At 37.1% G+C, this 18,314-nt stretch overlaps 3 long non-coding RNA genes across 4 annotated transcripts; 2 read left to right on the top strand and 1 right to left on the bottom strand.

Annotated features, from left to right (window-relative positions):
* Positions 1–456: 456 nt before the first annotated feature.
* Positions 457–4,999, top strand: LOC113679598 (uncharacterized). The gene is made up of 4 exons (XR_003447006.2): positions 457–562; positions 2,202–2,333; positions 3,394–3,562; positions 4,705–4,999. It is a non-coding gene; the product is annotated as an uncharacterized LOC113679598 (long non-coding RNA).
* Positions 5,000–6,424: 1,425 nt separating this feature from the next.
* LOC149053193 (uncharacterized) lies at positions 6,425–10,191 on the bottom strand. 2 transcript variants are annotated; one of them, XR_016181608.1, is made up of 4 exons: positions 10,173–10,191; positions 8,685–8,739; positions 7,526–7,654; positions 6,425–6,904 (listed from the first exon to the last, which is right to left on the bottom strand). It is a non-coding gene; the product is annotated as an uncharacterized LOC149053193 (long non-coding RNA). The 2 variants fall into 2 exon arrangements; XR_016181609.1 differs by lacking the exon at positions 10,173–10,191 and adding an exon at positions 9,881–9,898.
* Positions 10,192–14,422: 4,231 nt separating this feature from the next.
* LOC113679584 (uncharacterized) lies at positions 14,423–17,969 on the top strand. The gene is made up of 4 exons (XR_016181600.1): positions 14,423–14,539; positions 15,229–15,366; positions 16,629–16,780; positions 17,719–17,969. It is a non-coding gene; the product is annotated as an uncharacterized LOC113679584 (long non-coding RNA).
* Positions 17,970–18,314: the final 345 nt, after the last annotated feature.

Here is an 18,314-nt window from a genome sequence, read left to right as displayed (position 1 = left end):
TTACATTACTTTATGGGACAAAATTCACGAACACCCCACTTTGACGTGGCTGGTAGATAAACAACTACTGTTTACTCTTAAATACTTTTAGACGTTCAGAATACGATGACGTCATATTTTTCAAAGCCCTTTAATTTATTTTTTTATTTATTTGTTAAGCTATGCAGATTTCAGCATAATATCGGCATTATCTACGAATGTTTTATCTATCCAAATGTCAATTCAGTGCTCAGTTATGGGGCTGAACAATTAAGTTATGGAGCCATTTTTGGCTCAATATCAGAAATTGAGTCAATATTGGTCTGTCAGTTCGTTTCGGTTTTTTAGAGGGCCTGTCTGATACAAGAAGAATGCGATTTCTATTTTTTTGAAGCCATTTGTTTCTAATGAAGTCTGGAAAGCCAGTCCGTTCTTTACACTTCCATTGTTCCTATCCATTAAGAAATTTATTTAATGGCATTGAGTAAATCTCTTAAGTCACTGACTGAACCAAACATTCAATAAGCCAGTACCAAAGGCAATAAGTCATTTGAACTTTGCCTGTGTTGACGACTCCCTGCAGGTAAGAATTTTTCTAGAAGTGACGTTTCAAGCGTAGGCCTTCGCGCTGACGAAGGGTAAACGCTCGAAGCATCAGCTTTAAAAACTCTTTACGGTTGGCAATTTAAATTATCAACTCAAAAGATAAAAATGAATAATTTCAGGGCAACAGCTTTGTTTTAGAATAGAATAGGTTTTATAAGGAAATCTTCCCATGATGAAGCCATTTTGGCCAGATATCGGATATTAACGCAATTTTGGTTTCAGGCTTCTCTCTGTGACAACAGTTTTCTGTCGCAATACAAGAATGCAATTTCTATTTTTGCACAACGTTCATTCGTGATGAAATCATGCTATGGAATCTGTTCTCTTGACCTGGATTGTTCTTATCGTTATTTAAATATCTTAATAATTAACCGAACTGAGCCATTTATCTCCCAACACCCAAAGTTATCAGTCATTTCAACTTTGCTTGAGCTGACGAATTCCTGCAGATAAGACTGTATTTTCCACCCCGGGATTTCATCGTACAAAAATCATCTCTGATTTCTGCAGATATTAACAAACGGCTTATTTAAAGGTGCACAAAAAAGCATATTGTTAGGATACACAAAGAGCATGAAGATCTTGCATAAGACGGGATTTCATCGGAATTCTTAAATAAATTGAATAACAGGCCCATAAGGATTTAAAATCATTCATTTACGGCGGAATGAACAAAACGAATCAACCAGTCTAAAAACATGCAGGTTCATTGTCGGACGACTGAAAAACGATAGTGTTTGGATGGCGAAGAGTTAGTCACGTCTTGAAATTTATGAGCAAACCAACAGTAGACCTCTTCAATCGCTCTGACGAAGGGCTAACGCTCGAAACGTCAGCTTTTTTACCCTTTACGGTGGCTAATTTACGTTTTCAACCCAGTTGTTAACACTCAATTACCTAGTAGACCTCTTTAGCCTGTATATTTTGCTTTCATATTGAGGATCCCAAGAGAATTCCATTGTTCATCTTTTGTTAATGATAAGTACATATACATGTGAAAAAGAGGAAATCAAAATAAACAGCCCTCTAGAGTATTTTCACATAATCTAACTTAGTAAAATAAAACATAAAAGCTCAAGACTCTATTACTTTTATTTCGGAGCTATGAGCATGAATTTTTTCAATGCAAACTCGATTGAAGCAAATTAGAACAATCTCGTGAGTGCTTATTGATCTGAAATCATGATTTCTTAAAAGTTCCTTGAACTCAGCTTTTAAACTCTTCACAGTGGCCAATTTACGTTATCAACTGAGTTGATAAAACTAAATATCCCTGTTACACTCTCCTACCGACGCAGCACCACAGTTTCCTCAGAAACTTACCCCCTTTATCGAACTGCAAAATAGTTAAGACGTTGAGACCAATAGAAAGTAATCTTCTCATAGCCAGTCGCCTTCCAAATTAAAATGATTTGTTCAAAAAGATACCTGTCCTCTCTTTCTCTTCAATTAACTTTTGTTAGTGGTGGCTTCGAATATTCCAGCTTGCGTCCCTAACAACGATTCTAAAAGGAGGGGCAAGTTTATCAATTACAGAATTAATCTAAGACCTGTTGCAAGTAGTCTGCTGTGTTTGTTTTGAATGCAATGAAGTTATTTGTTTTCATTCCTCTTAGACTTCTCACCGAATCTCACCAACGGTACCACTGATATCATGAAGACCCTTTATGTTGTCATACTCGCAGCTTTGGTGGTTGTGGTGATGTCACGCGCTCGTCATCCGAAAATACCCTTATCGCCGCTCAAAGGTATCATGCAGTAAGAACTGCTGTGACTGACATTCTCCATAAGCAGGATTACAGTGATAATCTAAATTACAATATGAAAACTTAAACTACCTTTTTTGAATTTCCTTGAGGGCGGACATTTCTCTGCAGTGGCGGTTGAGTTAGTTATAATGCTTTGGTCGAATTTTTTTTGCTAGAATTAGCAATTCCCCACATGCGAGGTTCATAATTTTACTTGCTTCCGCTTTAGATATCTTCGCACTGATTTTAAAATCTTTCCTCTAAATCAATTTTTTTTCCTGAAGTTTCATTCCCTGGTTCAGCCCATACAGCGTAGTCCTTCGAATCAGAATCCTTGTTGCGTATTGACTGTGTTGCAAGCATATTACGACAAAAAATATTCCTTGCAATTTCAAAAACAGTTTCTTGATTTTCATAGTTTTCCTCGCGATTAAAGAATATTTTATGACGACCAGTATTTTTCATGGTGGAAAAATCTTTGAGAACAATTGATATAAAAAATGTAAAACTTGGAATTGCAAAATATCTTGTGATTGTCCCTTATCAGTTTCCATACTACTAGGTCCTGTTCTTATTCACAAGTACGTTTAAATGATGATGCTTCGTTCCTCAGATTTTATCCTAGTTATGACTAATTGGTATTTAATGGGTCTTCTTATTTTGTCCATCATTCGACGTGCGGCTACAGATCAACTCGGTTCTTACATTGTTTTCTTACTGTTGACAATTGGAGCGCACATTTTTAGAAAGAGCTAACGGAAAACACGTGACTATAAAATCAAAGAAAAAAGAAGCCAACTAATCCATGAGTTAGCTTGAGAAACGACCTTTATGTCAAGCCCCATTTTCTTAGGATTAAGCTAATCATTATTACAACCTCCTTAACTATAGAACGCTCTTTCAAGGGCTCATTTATTACAAGCCCAATCTGAGTCAACTCTGTTCTATGACAGTTCTATTAATATATTTTTACTTTACGAGATTGCCGTAAAAATTGTCTTTAAAATCCCTCGATCGCCAAATTCAATTTATACGTAACTTCCCTTGCTTCCTTTTACAGAAAAGCTGGCCGATCTTGGAATAGAAATGAATGGCAAAGAGATAAGGGATTTTAAGAGAGACCCCGCTTGCAACGACGCGTGTTATGAAAACTGTGAGGAAGAAGTGGAAGCTGGTGAGGCGACAGACCGCAACCATTGCTGTGAATAATATGTACCCAAATATTTTAGGTAATGCTTACTTTTCACTTAATAGTCCGTTTTACAGTTGTGTGCTTGGTTGCCAAGCCTTTAAATAAGCTAAGGTTGACCTTGTTATGATACTAACCTTGCTGCTTTTCAAATGCAGATTACTTTGTTATCATGCTAAGTAGATACTGGTCTCTGTCACAACAAGATCACCTTCAGCCTCACTCCAAATCAAAGGCTTTGAAACTAAATTCACACCTGTAAAATGGCCTTTTCCAATTGAAGTAGCTGTCAATATCTATCACATTAGGGGATGGTGGGGAGGAAATGAGAAGGATGAATAGTTTTTAGGGGGAGACGTGGAGGATCCTTGGGGGGGGGGATAACATGGTATTTAGGGAAAAGGAGGGAGGACCAATCATCGCCAACAGAGTTTAAAGGTGAAAGGTGAAAGGTGAACCATAGAACCTGACAGCAAATGAGGGAGATCATGATAATATTACAGAGCCTTACAGGGTGATCATCGCGAAACAGCCACAATCCTCAAAGAGCTAACGTTCGAAACGTTAACTTTTTAACTCTTTAAGATGGCCAATTTCCGGTATCAACTTAGTTGACTATACCAAATTACCCCAGTATGTATGTATTCACTCTGAATTCCCCAGGGGTCATGTGATATTTTCCCCCACGCTAATCGGGCATCCGGCGTAATTGCATTGGCTTGCGAACAATAATGGCGCTCTACAAGGCACTCTAGCTACAATGTAATTCTAGAATAAAAACTGTGAGGACTACTATAGATGCACTATATTCTAAAATTCACCGCTCGCAAGACGATAATTACTCTTAGCCATTGCTAAACATCAGTTTTTGGTATCTTTTCGAGGATTATATTCAATGTAAAACACCTCCCCCTCCCCCTTTCCGCACCCTGAGGTAAAGTGTCAAATGTCCCCAAAAACTATTTTAAGAATTAGACGTAGGCATTCTGTAACCTTACGGCCAAAGTTTGATAATTTAAGTCTTTTTTAATTGATTGAGAAATACCGGGTACAACAAGAACTACCTTCAGGAAAGTAATCTTGACAAATTCTGAGCAGGTGGCATCGTAAATCACGAGAATGCAAGAAAACATTAAAGTTAATTAGCACATCCGCTAATTATGCACTTAATGATTCTTTTAGGTTTTGTTCCGCAGACCTGGTATCGTGGAAATACCAAGGATTCACGGAGTTTCTTTGCTTTCGACTTTGTAACTCACAGTGTGTATAAGTGTGTGAACGTGGTTTATTCAACAGGCGCGAAGATTGAAAACAGAATAGCTGTAGTTAAAGGGGGTTTATGCAATGTTTGCTTGTTACATCTAAAAATGGTTCACGATAAAATGACTTTGGTTTCAAAAGAGCAGCAATTCACTTCTGCAAGCTCTAACCTAGAGTTTGACTTAATTTGAATAAAATCTGAGTGATTAACGTCTTACTTGAATGTGATTTTTTAGATTTGCAATTTCCTTTGGATACTGAGATAGATTTCTCACGTCTCGTCAATACCATACCGTCACTTCCAACTTCGTGAGGAGGTTGGTGCGTTTTTGCCCTGTTATCTCCATCATTTTCACCAACAACAGACGTGGAACGCCCTTCAAAATGAACTTAACCAAGTTACAGATCTTTAACCTTTTCACCCTTAAGGGTGACCAGAATTTAATTTCGTCTTTAAATATCACCCCAGAATCACAGATTAAGGTCACGAGAATAAAGGCAATGTTCACCAACTGGAGAGGCTCTGGATTGTTCAACAAATTCTCCTTGTCAACACCTTAGGAAATGTATAGAGAACAGTATGGAGAATATGCATACTGATGTTAGGGTGTTAAGAGTTAAAGGACGATTCGATTGAGGCCTTGAGCTGCTGTATTTCTTTATTATTCCAAGCTTTGCTGATCTACGACATCGTCACTGAATGTAAAGAAAACGTTTTACTATGCGTGATATAAAAGCGACGTAAGTGATACGATTAATTAGAATATATGAGTTGGCCAATTGTGGCGATGTTAACTCAAAACTTGTTAGGATTGGAATCTATAAGAATAAAATATGTTCAAATTGTTCGTGTCAACTGCACTGCTTTTATTTCATGCATGGTGAAATATTTTCTTTACATTCCCCAATGATGCCGTGGATCGGCGAAAGCTTTGGAAAAAAAAGAAATACAGTAACACAAGGCCTCAATTGAATCGTCCATCCAATCAACATGCTACTGAAGGACAACTTCAATCATTTAAAGATGTGTTTTTTAGCACTATGGGGAGAGCTTTCCCATGGGCACGCTTAAGGATGCATTAAAATGTTCCTGCATTTTCCCCTTGAGAGTCCCGGTTTCGTTTGCTCACGTGGTCGGAGAAACGAGTAAAACACCCTTAACGGAATTGATAACGAAAAGGTCCGTGGAAGAAAATGGCGTTTCTGCCGCGAGCTGCTGGTGCTTTTACTTACGCTGATATTCTGTGGTAAAAATCACGTTTCCATCTGAATCTTTCTGTGTGTTGGACAATTTTGACTTAATCGAATGCGCGGGGAGAATGCAATTGCAAGCGTGAATACTTGCTCGAGGACGGTACACATGCCCCGTACAATGGGGCGCCTGATCATTTTCGAACATGAGCAAGTATTAATTTAAGTAATATGAAAAGCAGTTGGGGATGAGTGCTCTAAATCCCTTGGCCTCACAACAGAGACGATTCACATACTGTTGTAAATATATCAATGTATATGGGTCAGCATGCGATTTTACGGCGAAACTATAACAGAGTTTAAGCAAACTTCAAATGGCAAGCAAATGCTCGAGAGTGTGTGGTAACAAAAACTAAATTGCAAAAGAAGCTTGGATTTCGATGAGTCACAATTACTGGTGGAGTGAAGATTTATTTAAGCAGAAATGCAGAAAACAAATTGCATTGGAACTAAAACTTACATCTGTGACCTTATACCTTTACAGTCCCCTTACACACCTTAAAAATTGTATCAACATCCATGAAGCCATGAATATTACTAATTAAACTATAAAAATCGTGCAAATTCTAAACGATTCTTCCAAGCTGAGCGAAAAATTAACGTGGTCATCCGCCGGGTCCCAGCGCTAAAGCCAGATTCCGCAAAAACTCGCACAATAGAGTAACGCAATATAGTCAAGCACAGCTTCATTAGATCCAGAGTCGGGGTTCATGCTAATTACAGCAATGGCTACAGCTTGATCCCAACCCTTCTCTTTCGTTTTCAGCTTCGCAGTTTTGCCAACATGCATTACGACAACCAGGTTCTCTCTTCAAAAGAAAATTCCTTGCCTCGCTCCCTTCCATTCTTATTTTATAATTGGTCATCTGTTCTGTAAATATAAAGTAAGGGAAGAAATACATTTAGAAAAATTATCTTCACGATTTCGATTTTCTCCATTAAAAAGGTGATATCCACAAAAGCACTTAAAACCAGGATGAAGACATTGCGACATTTTTTATACTTTGAAAATAAAATATAGGCCCATGTCAATATGAAATTTGTCTTCATGTGTTTAACTCAACGTTTCACGAGTGAGCTTAGCAAATGAGTGAGATATCGAGTTGAACACAAGATGAAAGAATTCCATATTTACAAGCAAACATGTGTTATTTTGTTTATCATATGTATACCAAGGGCCTGCCTTAACGGACATGAAAATTTCGATAAAGGACCTCGGATGAAGAATGGTGAACATTCATCAACCCATCTGATTGGCGCTGAAGGCGAGTGACGTGTCAGCAGCTGATTGGCGATATCAAACACACGTGAAAAATTATCGTGATTTTACACATGTGCAGTTGCAGCATTTCTCAGAGCTGGAAATCCTTGCAAAATACTGCAGTTAATATGATAAAATTATTTAAGAAGAAATTTGCAGTAGCCAGGCGGGGGTAATTAAAAATCAGATCTCATGGATCAAGAGAGCTAGCAATGGTTTCACTCCTTATACCTTTCCGCAGTGACTCCGGTAGTTTAGGATAACGAACACGTGACGCCACCACGAAAATCATAGATGCAAGGACGACAACACAAAGAGTCCGCATGATTGCCAACGTATCTCGAAAAGCCGGGATAAAGTCTGAAAGGAAAATGAGACAATGAATTGCTGCATTGGAATAAATGACCCACAATCTGGTCAGGCGATTCTGGTAATGTAGAAAGAGTTCGGTCTTCTTCATCCTAAGTTACTTGAACGATTTTCTGGAATTGTGCAATTCCAATTTTCCAACGTCTCATAAAAGTTTAAACCTTTGCAGCACCGTATTTAAAATTTTGAACCAAAAGCTCTGCAAAGGAGACAAAGACATGTTGTGTGATGTTTTGTTTTTAAGCTTGATGCATTTATAAGTGTTTTTGAATATTCTTCGTTGGTTCACTAAATCAATGGAAATAATCTTGTTGGCGACGCTTGAGGGCAGAGCAAATTATTATTCTGTTTAGAAATTGTTTATGGATGATTGAGGCAAAATGCAAAAGATGAATTTCTTTCTCTTCGTTTAAGATTAGTTCTTGTTCCTTTAGAAAAAAAAGCTAGAATTGGGAAGACTTGTGCAACGATCTGTGTTCATCACTTTATGTATCGAATATTCAAATGTGTGAGCATTTTAGACAGTCATGGCATTGAGTTTTGAAGGAGAATTCAACTTGTGATCACTTTTAAGAGTAAAATGGTCTAAAACAGCGTGCCTTGCTCTTATGATGAGACTGGATGAAGGTGTAATAACAGAGCTAACTTTTCAAACACAGCTAACTGATCATCATAATTATTGAAACGATACTTTGTGTTGACGAGTTAAGCAACCTGCATATACACAGAAGCAAATAAAGATGAAATCTTACGTTCTTCGTTTGAAATAGAAATTTTCATTAAAAGTTAGCTTTGCGGAGAGGCTCATACTTGACTAATAGAATATTAAATCGAATATGAACGACATTTGCTAAGCTATGGGTGAGTATAAGCGATTAAAAGTGTCGGTAGTTCTGGGCACCTTAAATACCTAATTTGAAGGGATTTGTCAACCGAAAAGATCCATTTCCGCTGTCTAAGATAAAGAAAGTTGAGGGAGCCAGTATTTTGGAAATACCCAATAAACATTGCAAAGACTTACCTCAAGCTTAAATGAACCGGATGGAGAGGTGCTGCGAATAACGCAAGAGGTTGATCTATCAAATACAAAGTTGCATTAATTACTATGATCTTTGAACCATTTGCTGCCGTTTCAAGGCCGCTGATTTGATGTTAAGATAACACTAATTAATGGGAATTCTCAAGGGATGCATTGACTTGTTTTCCGACAACACATTGTTTTTTGGAGGGAGGTTCACCAACGCCTAACCGTTGACATCACGGTATGGCCAAAAACTAAAATGTGCCCTTAGTTACTTTAAACAGACAGAACATGTTGTCTTTATATTTTAGACCCACTTCTTTCATTCATTAGTCTACTGTGAAGATTTTGGCATTTGCATCCTATAGAAAGTTAAATCTCTTCAAATGTCGATTCACCGCTCAGTTATGGTCGAAAAAACACGTAATTTATTTCACTTGCTACTTGAAAGCAAGTAACAGACGGGGGCGAACAACCAAATTATGGAGGCGTTTTGGTCAAACAGAAATTGAGTCAATTTTGGTGTCTGGCTTCCCCTCGTTTCCTTTTTCAGTGGCTTTCTTTCATAACGCAAGAAGCATGCGGTTTTTTTTGGCGCCATTTAGTCGGAGTGAAATTGGAATAGCCAATATATTCTCTAAACTCGCATTGTTCCTATTATTACGTAAATTTCTTAGTCATCCATCCAACCAAACAGTTAATAGTTAAAGCGCCAACACCCGACACAAAAAGTCATTTCAACTTTGCCTGTGCTAACGACTTCCGACAGGTAAGTTTTTTGTTTCTTTTTTTTTTAACTTAACTCGCTAAAGATGGTATCTGCTTGATTTCTTAAGAAATTTGCAAACGGCTCATTACGAAAGACTCATTCGTTTAGAAAGGTTTCGATTCATGGTCCAATTAATCATATCTTTAGGAAAACACGAAGAGCGGGAGTCAGATTTCTTTCGGAGTTTGGAATTTCGGAAGTTGCTCTCTTTACCAACTGAAGTTTTATCAAATAGACGACTGGCAAGTGTCTCAAACTGTTGCACTGTCAAATATTGCAGTGATCACACTTTTAAATTTAAGCAAGCGTACTACTGAGCTTTGAGTGTGTACCAGCAATTAGTTTCTAAGTGCGAAGGTGTTAGTTAATTGGTACTTATCTTGCCAACTTAGCTTGAAATTTACCCTGCATGTGTTTAAATACTTACATCCACAAACTTCTTGGCTTCGCTAGACACTGTGGTTGAAGTCAGCAGGACACAGTCGGCCAGAATTTGTTTCAGCTTGAGCCATATTAAGTTTGGATTGGGCATGAATGAGTAAAAATAAACAAGGCTTGTAAACATTGCCAGAAAGAATATGTAGTTCTCAAGAATATTGGAAATTTTGTTTCCTATTCGCCTCCCCTTACCCCCTCCCCAAATAAAAACGCATGCATGGTCAACAAGGGCAAAATAGATTCGTTTAAATAACGAAATAGGAAAGAGAACTCTCATTAACCTTGCTATTCTCCAGTGTCTTTCTTTACAACTAACAAATCAAATCATTCACGAGCAAAGTTATACATAGAACAAAAATTGTGGACATACTGCAAGCATTAAATGGAATGTCGCTCACAATATTCATTGAATCTCCCCTCAGATAAACAATTCATTGCGTAGATTTTGGCATTTGCATCACAACAAAATTAATGGCAATCTCTTCAAATGTCAATTAACTGCTTAATAATGGTCGAATGGAAACATAATTTATTTTTACGTCAAAGTTTGCAACATAGAAACATGCAATAGAAACGGGCGATTGGCAAATTTATGGAGCCAATTTTGTCAGATATTAGAGATTATGTTATTTTTGGAGCTAGGCTTTTCTTTATAATTTTAAGGAGTTTTCTCACATAAAACAAGAGGAATGCAATTTCTATTTTTGGTCAGCCATTTAATCGTAACGAACCCTTCATAACCAATACACTTTCTAAATTTGCATTGTTCTAATCATTAAGTAAACCTCTCTATCACCTTCCGAACCAAGCAATCTGCGCGCCAACTCCCGAAACAAGAATTCATTCCATCTTTGCGTGTGCTGACGACTCCAGACATATAAGACTTAGATGTTTTCACTTTGTTCTTTAATCTTTCAAAGATCACACCTGATTTCTGTCAATTTTAGAACCAGGCTCCTTTTCGTAGTTTTAAGAAGTTCTCTATCATAACACAAGAAGATTGCAATTCCTATTTTGTGACGCCATTTAATCGTACCGAAATCGTGATAACCAATACACTTTCAAAATTTGCATTGTTCCTATCATTAAGTAAATCTCTTGGTCACCCACCGAACCAAGTAATCTGCGCGCCAACTCCCAAAACAATAATTCATTTCATCTTTGCGTGTGCTGACGACTCCTTACATGTCAGACTTGAAATTTTTTTAACTCTGTGCTTCTATTTTTCAAAGATCACACCTTATTTCTGTCAATTTTGGAGTCAGACTTCATTTTCTAATTTTTAGAAACTTTCTGTCATAAAACAAGAAGAATACAATTTCTATTTTTAGCGCCATTTAATTGTAACGAAATCGTGATAGCCTAGATTTGCATTGTTCTTATTATTTAGTAAATCTCTAGGCACCCACCGAACCAAGCAATCAGCGCGCCAACTCCCAAAACAACAAGCGTTTTAATCTTTGCGTGTGCTGACGACTCCTTACATGTAAGACTTGGAATTTTTTCAATTTGTGCTTTTTCTTTCAAAGATCACACCTGATTTCTGCAAAGATTGTCAAAGAGTTTGTTTGGAAAGAGCAGTTTGATAAAAAAAAGATTTCGAGTCGTGGGCTTCAAATAAATAAATCAATAGAAAGTTCAGTAATTCACCCCTTCCCTCACATTAACATTTGTTTGTGGTGACCTTGAATGTAGCCTTGCATTGCTAATAGCGTTTCGAAAAGGAGGAGGTAAATCTTACACTGCCAGAATCACTCTGCGGCTTGCTAAGTGTGGTTCGTTTTTTTTGATATTCAATTAAGCGAATTTTGTTTTCTCTCTCTTTAGATATCTCCTCGGATTTCACGTAAAGCTCCTCTGTGAACGTGAAGACCCTTTGCGTTGTCATACTTGCAGCTATGATGGTCATGGTGACGTCACGCGCTCGTTATCCGAAAAAACCGCCTGTTGCCATTGATAAAACCAAAAATTTTACAAGGTTTCATAAGTCTGCATTACATTTTCAATGGATAACTATCGTTATATTAATACGAAGTAGTCGCTAGCTAATTTTCAATCGGATTTGTTAGGTGTAAGTCGTTATGCAAAGTCACAGTACGAATAACTTTTAGCCAGCGGAGAAATTCCGTTTTTTTTTCCTTGAGGAATACGTTTTGAGTGAGGATGTAGTTAGTGTAGACCGCAATAAAGATTTTAGCTGGTTGTGCAATTCCCAGTTTTGGTGTTCATTGAGAAATAAACAATCTATTATTATAATTATCATGATCATCATTATTCTAATTAACAATTATAATTATTCACCGAAGAGTAGGTGGCTGGTGGTGAATATTATCCGAGTTACAATCTTTCAAGTTTCACCCATCTATCTATCTATCATGGTAATGAAATAAAGACAACAAATCTAAATGCTACATTTTGGGGTTTAAGGAAAAACTGGAATGGATGCATTAAAACCAAAACAAAGAAACACGCAACAACGGGGCGACCTGAGCGTCCTAATTTATGCCTCTTATGTCAGAGTTAGTGGCCTTTCAAATTCCACCTTCCTTGTTTTGTAGTTTAGGGATTCAAAGAAAAATACTGGAATTTAAAGTTGTTGTTGCCCTTTTGATGCCGCCAAAAAAAGAGAACATTTTTCAACATTCATCAAAAGCCATCCGATCTCTCAAGCGGTTATGCATTTCTGAGTGAAGAGGTCGAATCGAAGATGAACCCAAGCAATATATGAATACTTGACGACCCACGAAACGTGAATTAGAATTCACTTAAAAATACTTGTGGTTGATATAAAGCCATAACCCTCATGATACAGAGGCTTGTCACGGCTTGGGAAGCATGAAAATACATTGAGAGTTACCCCCATCTAAGCATAGTGTTTCATTTCTTAAGTGAAGCAAAGAAGAGCACCAAATACTTAAAGGGAGTCCGATAGTTTAAGAATACTTTATGAATAAAGGGATAAGCTTCTAAAGAAACTGTCGTGCTGCGTCGATGGGAGAGTATGGCTGGTAATTTAGTGTTAACCACTGAGCTAAAAACGTAAATTGGCCACAGTAAAGAGGTAAAAGGCTAACGTTTCGAGCGTTAGCCCTTCGTCATAGCGATTGGTTCTTCGTTAGCCCTTCGTTCTAATAGCTCTGACGAAGGGCTAACGCTCGAAACGTCAGCCTTTTAACCCTTTACGGTGGCCAATTTACGTTTTCAACTCAATTGTTAACATTTAAATTACCTGCTAAGAATACCTCAGTTTACTGCCAATTTTTTCAACTTCGAAAAGAGAGGAATTTTATCAAATCGAAAATAGTTGCTAACATGTTTGACTACCACAGCAAAGCAAGGAAAATTTCACACTCGAAAGACAACGGAAACGTTTTAATTTCATTCACGTTGTGAGCAGTCATGCAAATTTTTGCGAACAAAAGATAGTGTTCGAATAAAGGAAGAGTTCAGTTGACTTAGTACACGAACAACAAAAACGATCTTTTGAGGCTAAAGTTCGCTTAGTTATTATTATTAAGTTTATAAGATACTTGTAACAATTTTATTCTGATTGGGTAAGCATACCAGAATGAAAAAAGAAATTTATATAGAAGACAGAGCATATTCCAACGATCCGTGAATAATCCTTTATTCATTTTCAAAGGAACCAAACCTTTCAAGAAAACCGTCTCAGCAAGAGACCACTTCACATGTCACCCAGAACGCCAATTTCTTTGAAAATCGTTGATCCAAAAAGGCAATTACTGATACTTGTTTTACCGACAAGGATAGGGTGGCTTACTAATCACTTTCTAAAAGGTCTGATTCAACTTAACGATCATTCATTAAAATTGCTCATTGAAAAATAAACATGCTTACTTTTGACCCTGTCGGAGTGTTCTCGACAACAATGGTAGTGAATTCAATCAAGCAGTTCCTTAAAGTTTTCAAAATAAATGAAACATCAGTTTTCCAAGCGTATGAACATATCAAAACACAGATGAATGGAGGAAATACTCCCACTGCAAAATTGAGTGGGTGACTTGAGAACATATTTCGCAAGACAGGTCATCGATTACTAACGCCCATCTTTTGTATGAATAGCAAATGAAGAGTTAAAGTCTGCTCTAAAAATAATTTCAAAAACACAGAATATTGCGTCTACATATTTCATTTTGCTCTTTCTTTCACCATTTTTCTGGCTGTGCAGCTCTAGATGTTTACATCATATTGACAGTTTTTCTCTTGATATGTCGATTCACTTCTCTTTACTGGTCGAAAAAGAACAATCAATGCCTCTTTGTCATCAACTTAGACAAACATTTGCTTGCCAACTCGCAGAACAATAGTCCATTCTACAGTTGTGTGCTTCGTTGCCAAAGTTACATCTTTTTTTTAAATAGGTGGGTTTTAAAGCCAATATAGCTAATGGGACCGTGTAAAAAATGTTAGTCAGACAAAAAGTTTGCTCAAAACACGCCCAACCCACTTCTCAAATTGGAATCATTGTTCCTCGCAGTAGGTATTATCTTTTCATCAAAATGGTAGGCCAATGAAAGAAAGTAACGTCATCATTTTGTCTTGAGGCATATTTGAATTTAGTATATAAACCCCTCGCCAGTTGATAGAGCATCTTTATACGGTTCAGCCAGTAACTTGACAAGAAGAGGTGCGTTTGTCTCTTCTATTGCAATATACCTATCAAACTGGTTCTGTTAATTTCTGTTTGGGGAAGGCATCTCCTGCTGCACTGTTGCATCAATTGAACTTCCAGGGATGAATTACCGGGACACTTATCAGTAGTAATGGCTTCTATCAATAATTCTTCGAGTTTCAAACAACTCGGTTGGAAACAATCTGTGTGGTGAAATGATATAGGTCTTCAAAAAAACGTTTGATAGCAAAATGAACCCAAATAATGATTATCTAGTATTTAAGGGCGTTTGAATATCTTAGACATTTTTTATATGCGTTGTGCAATAGGCTTTGATGGTCTCGTCTGTCTTAGCAAGCTATAACGTGAGGTGCGAGAAGTTATGAATTTTAGGGGAACTCTGAGCCAGGAGGTTCTGCAGATGAATCAACCGTATCAAAACATCAAGCAGAAGGACAAGTCTAAAGAGACAAGCCCCCCCCGCCCCCACCATTTTTTCATCACTTTGCCGCAAGGCAAATAGAAACTGAGAGAATATGAAAACAAGGGTTTTAACTCGCAATTTTCAAAGCTCGACCACAAAGAACTGTATTGTTACCAGCTGAGATAAATAGACAGGATCAAAAGCGAAGGCAGTGTCACTTTAGTTCAAATTTTAAGTACTGATCCAAGGAATTTTTTTTTCCTTTTTTTTCTCCTTTTAGTTTCCTCTGCGACACAGGATTCCACGTCGAGCACATTTGTGATCATGAGGACCCTTGGTGTTATCATACTTGCAGCCATGATCGTCTTGGTGACGTCACGTGTTCGTTATTCGGACAAACCGGAATCACCACGAGAAGGTAAATAACCGTCTTACAACTAACATATCCCACCAGCAGACTTGAAGAAAAAAAATATATTAAAAATTTCTTCGGGAGTGGACACTTTTCCTAGTCTTGCCAAAGTTTGCGTTCTTTGTCTGTATATCATGTTTTGCGATCACTTGCCCAGATCAGTTCAATTTAGAGCTATATTTCTTTCGAAAGCCTAAATTTGCCTATGATTTCATTCATGACTCTACCATCATTAACAACTTCCAACAGAGTAGTCGCAAAATGTTATGTTGTCAACAAATTCAATTGCATATTGCTGTAACAGATGCCTTTTTCTTTGTTGTTCTAATGATGAATGACTGTTCAATTGCCGCTGTCTGAGGAAATGTGCAAGAGATTGCAAAACTCTAAAAACGTTTATAAGAGATCCTTGCAGCTAAGAATACTACTGAACTAGTAGTTGATAAATAAAAAAATTTTTTTCAGGTCTTATTTCAACTACTAGTTCAGCAGTGTTCTTAGCTGCGAGGATCTCTTATATTTGTTTCTTCACCGCAGTGCAAATATATGAATTTCATATATCTAAAATCATTATTCATCACTTAGATGGTTTATTTGGACATTAACATATAGCTCCTAGTTGGCTTGTTAGCTCAGTTGGTAGAACGCTGCACCAGTATCGCAAAGGCCATGGGTTCAAATCCCGTACGGACCTGAAAAAATTTTTTCAGCTCTCATTTCAACCTCTAGTTCAGTAGTGTTTTTAGCTGCGAGGATCTCTTATATTCGTTTCTTCACCGCAGTGCAAATATATGAATCTTACATATCTAAAATTATTACTTTAAAAACGTGTTTCGAAACTGGTGCCCAACCCCACACTGCCAAAAGCTCTTTTGCCAAATCTGCGCATATCTTTAAGAACCTTTAGTTATAGAGACACACCTGATGGTGGACTCATCTGTAAGTTTATTTTGTTGGTTTTTTTGCAATTCCAAACACACTACTTTTATTTTGTGATAAACAGAATGTTATATCACGATCTGGAAGTCCAAAATGGAACACCCTTGAAACCCTGTAGCTAACAGGCATCTGGAAAGAAAGATGCTGAATTATATGATCGATTTTAAATCAATCCATCAATAGAGAATTTTCCCATAACAAACCATAGTATCTGTCAATTTAGGAAAAAAACTACAACCCCAAAGCTATTCCAGACCTTAGCTATGATACTAAAATGTATTGTTAATAAGAGTGTATTCTATCCTGACATAAAGTTCGTTCACTTTTAGCAAAATATAGCCCACTTAAAGCATTCTGGGATAAGATCCAGAGGGATGAAGATTCAAAGTGCAACCGATACTGCCAAAAATTGTGCAATAGGTTTGACCCTGGCAACTGTGCCATCTGCGGTTGCGGAGACCAATAAGCCTTTTCAAAATCAGTGAGTAAAACTGGACATTAAACTCTGACATGAAAGTAAGTTTGACTGTTTTATGTACGAGATGTTGTTTGTACAAGTCATCATATAATTTTGATTCTAACTTAGAAAAAGTAAGCATAACTTTACAGCTAATAATAACAATAGTCCTTGAAAATTCTAGACTGCTTTTTCTATTTTCACTCTAGGTTCTAAGAGAAGTCATTTTGAAAACGTTTATAATTTCACCACTCTGCGCATAATTTCAATTCTCTCTCTTGTCGGCTAGTTCTATCTACATATCTTTTGTGATTTTTACGACTCCACCTGGCTTATCTTGATAACAAAGTTTGGTACCACATCGACACTTCGGATCGCTTTCTTTGTTGTGATTTTATTGAAACGTTTTTCAAAGCAACTGATAGTCAAGAAGTAAGATAGTGGTTACATATTTTCTTTTCCTTTCCATAAAGACATTATCTGTGACCATCGCATACCTTACGTTAATATAATTAATTTTGCGAACTACCAAGTTAAACCATTCAAACTCAAGATCTGTTTGAACTAATTCTCACTTTTAGTCGCTTGCATGTCCATGTAAATTTGTTTGTAAAATTTGGTGTTCGATCAAAACGACAGCCTCCAAATAACAACCTGCCATATCAAATTTGGGGACTTTATACAATTTAGTGATCAGTTTGGAAGGCAAACCCATTAGAATTATGAAAAATAACGTTCCCTACCGGTTGAGGAAATCTGAAGAGGTCTTACCTCTTAAGCTCTTACACATGTACAATCTTAACACAGTAAAAATGTCAATTATTTCCCTACATTTACCAGTTGATTTGATATGTATCTGAGTAGCATATTTTAAAGGAAAAAAAAACTTTAAACCGTTGAACCCCTAAGAGTGACTAGCACCTAATTTCTCCTAAATGGTTAATTTTCGTTTGTTCTCGTAGGTGGCTGGCATTGCATCCCAGGGCTGTGGATTCCGCGGGAAGCAGTTATTCTTTTTTGACGTATCAAAACAAGACTTCTTTCTTGAGGGCATATGCGTTATCATTAATCATCAAAAGTTTTTGCAAAGTTTAGTTGTTTTTTCATCACTTTCCTAATAGTCTAGTACCGTTGTTATCAATGAAAGTAGTCGCAAGCTATTTTGTAATTAATTTAGATCATTCTGATTTTCAATAACGCTACGATTAAAGGATTTTTTTTAAGAATTTGTGTATGATCTGCAGGTTTGCCTGGCACATGGAGAAATTCCGTGTAGATGTAGCGGGTTGGGCATATTTCCAGTGGCCATGCATGAAGTTTGTCCCCTGTAACAGATTCCGATCACAGGGCATCCTAATTTGATCACAAATAGCCTTGAAATTGCTTTTATTGCCAGCTGAGGCCGTCCACATAATTATTTATTGTTGAAGCTCGCTACACGTGCACTACATGCCTGAGTCTCGTCTAAAATGCCCTAATTTCTAAGTATTACTCTATCATACAAAATATTATTAAAAAAGAAATAGTTTGGTTTGGAGAACATACACTGATCTAACGA

This window comes from Pocillopora damicornis, chromosome 1 (assembly GCF_964200805.1).
Source record: "Pocillopora damicornis chromosome 1, jaPocDami1.2, whole genome shotgun sequence".
Lineage (NCBI taxonomy): Eukaryota > Metazoa > Cnidaria > Anthozoa > Scleractinia > Pocilloporidae > Pocillopora > Pocillopora damicornis.
Note: the sequence above shows the minus strand (reverse complement) of the source record. Positions and strands in the feature narration are given on the sequence as shown.